Source organism: Dasypus novemcinctus, chromosome 19 (genome assembly GCF_030445035.2).
Source record: "Dasypus novemcinctus isolate mDasNov1 chromosome 19, mDasNov1.1.hap2, whole genome shotgun sequence".
Classification (NCBI taxonomy): domain Eukaryota; kingdom Metazoa; phylum Chordata; class Mammalia; order Cingulata; family Dasypodidae; genus Dasypus; species Dasypus novemcinctus.
Window position 1 is genome coordinate 84,057,324 of NC_080691.1, and position 4,027 is coordinate 84,061,350.

The window sequence follows — 4,027 nt, forward strand, 5'->3', positions numbered from 1 at the left end:
TGTATGTTTTCCACGTACCGGCACGTTCTCAGCGCCTCGTGGGGGAGAACGTACTGCGTTTATACTTTCAACCACAGCCCCCTCGGCCGCCCAATCACCGCTTCTGCGTCCCCGCCGGGGCTTTGACTCGGGCCTTGGGGCCTCCGGGCTTGCGCGGCCTGCAGCCATTCTAAGCCCCCCAGGCTGCGGTGCTTTGTGACGGGGCCTCTGGAGGGAGCACAAGTTCCCAGGATGGGGTGTCCTGAGAAAAAGCTCGGGAAACGCTGGCTTAGAACTCGCTGGATGACGGCCCTGTGCTTCCGGGGCTGCCCCGCGCGGCAGCGGGACGGAGCCTCGCTGCTCCCGGCGGCCGAACGCTCGCTGGCCCTCTCGACGGGACGCCGAGGACGTCCGCGCATTTGTTTCATCCATATCCACTGCAGCTGTTATTGCTCAGACATCCCATCCCAGCTGCATTTTTTTAAGCAGAAGCTGAGAATGGACACTGACCTGCCGGGTGGACCCCGTCGAGCCTGTCTAGTTCCTACTGGCGTCTCCAAAAAAGGGCAGCGGTGGCTGGCACAGGCCCATCGGGCAAGGAAACGGGGTGCTACGGGGTGGGCGGGCAGCCCAAGGCGGAAGCGGGGTCTCCCCCGCTCGGCGGCCTTCCCACAGTCCCTGGGCTCAACCGCACGCTGGCAGTGCCAGGGGCAGCTCTGTGGCCGGCGCCCCACGGCCCGTGGCCCGAGAGCGGAGAGCGAACACCACGTGGGCCCCGGCAAGCGGCGCGCCTTCCCGGCCCGGGGCATCTGGCTTCTCCGAAGGCCGCGGGGGCCTGAGGCTTCGGTTCCAGCGTGGTAAACGCGGCATGGGCCTGTCCTTCCCGGAGACGGGGCTCGGGGAGTCCCAAGGAGCCCCGCAGGCGGCGGAGAAGGCGCCGGGGGCTCCTGAGCCGGGGACCGGCCGGGGGGCGGGCGCAGGGCCGCGGCTCGCGGGGCCGATCTGCCCAGCCGGGCCGGGGCTTGTCAGTTTCTAGGGTCGCCCAGTTGGGGGCTCAGACCTCGAGCAGCCCAGGTGGACGCGGTGCACTCCAGCTGTCGGCCTGCCCAGGCCACGCCGGGCTCCGTGTCCGCACAGGGGGGCTAAGGAGGGGCCCACGAGGCCCCCAGTGACGGCCGTCCTTCAAATCCCGGGGGCGGGGGACCCCCGGGCCGCGCTGCCGAGTCCAGGGTCCTGGGGTGGGTGCCTGCCAGAGCGGGGTGTCCCGCCGCCTGCTCCGGGGTGGGGCGTCCTGGGCACGGGGGGTGGGGAGCAGCCTCCTGGGCGCCCCCCCTCGATGCCAGCAGCTCCCTCTCCCCCACATACGTCTGCAGCCATTGCCCAGTGTCTCCTGGGGGGTCCAGGAGAACGCAGGACGGACGGGCCGGGGCGGGGCCCGGTGGCTCGAGTCGAGGGCCGCTGAGATGGAGCCCTGGGAGGCTGACGGGCCCCTCGCCCCAGTGCGGGAGCCTGGGGGTCGGCCCGCCCCCCTCCCCGAGCCTGCTGGCCCCGCCCTCTCTCGAGCTACAGACGGATGGACACACAAACGGACAGCTGGTGTAACAGGTTCTGCTAAGGCACGCGAGGGACGAGCTACACCCCTTTTCTCAATCTTTGGCCCCCTAAATAATTTCTATTTGCAATCTCTTAACGACCTTAGAAAATTGAGGCAGACGTTGAGAAAAATGAGCAGCAAATAAAGGGAGGAAACAGATGTAACACTAAAAAATAAGAAGAATGGGCTCCTTGGAACCTAGGCCCCCGATTTCCACTCCAGCCCTTTTCACGGATTGGATCTACACCCACCTCTTGGGAGCACAGAAAACAGGGTCTGGGGTGGGGGGGAAAGAAGCAGCTCAAGCAGCTGGGTGCCTGCCTCCCACACGGGAGGTCCCAGGTTTGGTTCCCAGTGACTCCTAAAGACGAAAAGCAAGACAGCAAGTTGAAGCAATGGGCTGGCACAACGAGCCAATGCAATGAGATGACACAACGAGGAGACAGAACAAGAGACTCAACCAGCAGGGAGCGGATGTGGCTCAAGCGATTAGGTGCCTCCTCTCACATGGGAGGTCCCAGGTTCAGTTCCCGATGCCTCCTAAAAAGAAGACGAGCAGACAGCGAGTACACACAACGGAGGTGGGGTGGAGAAATAAATAAATCTTAAAAAAAAAGAAAAACGGGGTCTGTTTTGTGAAAGTTCAGCACTCGGGGGAGAGGTGTACTTTCGCCATGCGCATTCAGAATCAGAAATCCAACGATGGTGAGCTGGATTAAACGCCAAACACGAGCCTGACGCCAAAGTATTAGGCGTTCAAGGAGAACGACGTATACAACCTACTCAAAAGTTTAGAGAATAAACAGACACACGGACGGGTGGACAGAATGATGCAGCAAATGCGCCAGATGCGTGTGGGCTTGTATCAGCCCACAGGGGCGCTGAGGCAAAGGACCAGAACCCTGGTACTTTGTATGTATTTGGGGTAAAAGCTGACAGTCACCAGGCCCTGAAGAGTCCATCTCGAGGCCGCTTCTTGCCCACGCCAGCCGCCACGTGTTGGAGTGGAAGGCGGGCGAGCTCTGCGGGTCCCACCTTCCCGTCACTCCAGGCCGGTGCAGGGCCCGGTTCCGTCCGGGCCTTCTCCGCGGCGCTGGCCACTTCTCGGTCAGCTGTAAACGGGCAGGCGAACGGCCCTTTCCTCTCCGGGGCCCCAGGACCAGACGCGACAGCGCGCGCCCTCTTCCCGTGTCTTCCGCTGTGTCTCCTCGAGCGTCTGTTTATAAGGGCCACGGGCCGGGACTCGAGCCGCGCCGCGCCCTCCTGACCTGTCGCAGTCGGAAGCCCAAAGAGATTTGACCAGGCCAGCTGGGAGGCCCCGGGACGTCCCCACCACCCGGGGCGTCTCCCCGAGGCAGAGACCCCTTCACACGCACGCGCCTTCTCTTTCTGAACTCACGCTGCCTCACGCTGGTTAAATGCTACCACAGGTGACATTTTTATGAAAAGGAATTGTTTTTCAGAAGCCGTCCGGGGTTTCCACGTTGGCCTTTGGGGCTGGCGTAGCGGCAAGCGGCGGGGTTCTCCCGCGGGCTGGCGAGGGCGCGTCTTCGTGCTCTCGGGTGTCACGGCGCTTCTCGAACATGCCGTGGCACACACGGGAGAGAAGGAAAGTGAAAAAGGCAATACCCTCTTTTTCTTAAAATATTTATTTTATTTATTTCTCCCCCCGCCCCAGTTGTCTGCTTTCTGTGTCCCTTCCCTTGTGTGTTCTTCTGTGTCCACTTACATCCTTATCAGCAGCACGGGAATCTGTGTTTCTTTGTTGCGTCATCTTCCTGCATCAGCTCTCCGTGTGTGTGGCGCCATTCCTGGCAGGCTGCACTTTCTTTTGCGCTGGGCGGCTCTCCTTACGGGGTGCACTCCTTGCGTGTGGGGCTCCCCTACGCGGGGGACACCCCTGCGTGGCAGGGCACTCCTTGCGCGCATCAACACTGCGCATGGGCCAGCTGTACACGGGTCAAGGAGCCCGGGGTTTGAACCGTGGACCTCCCCATGTGTAGGCAGACGCCCTAACCACTGGGCCACATCCGCTCCCTCTTGCCTGTGCAAACCTAGATGGGTGCCGGGGGCTGACCCCGTGGAGGCCATACCTGGGCGCCCTCCATCGGGTCCTCTCTCCGTCCCGCAAGCGAGAAAATGAGCTCAGAGAAGGCACGTGCCCTGCCCGAGTTCACGAGCCGCAAACGACGGCCGAAGTGGGCGCCAACAGCGGGCGCGGCGGCGGCGGGCCTCACCCCGAGCTTGCGTCCTTCCTGAATCTCCCATGCCTGCCCGCCGTCCCCGAAGACCCGGGCACAGCCTCGGAGCCCCGGGGTGGCCGGAACCCGGCAGCACAAGGTGGGGGGCCCCTGGCAGCAGAGGCTGATTCTCTCCCAGCCCTGGGGGCCGGGGTCCCGGGTGGACGCGTGCGCAGGCTGCGGTCCCCGAAGGCGCTGCGGGAAGCGTCCCTCC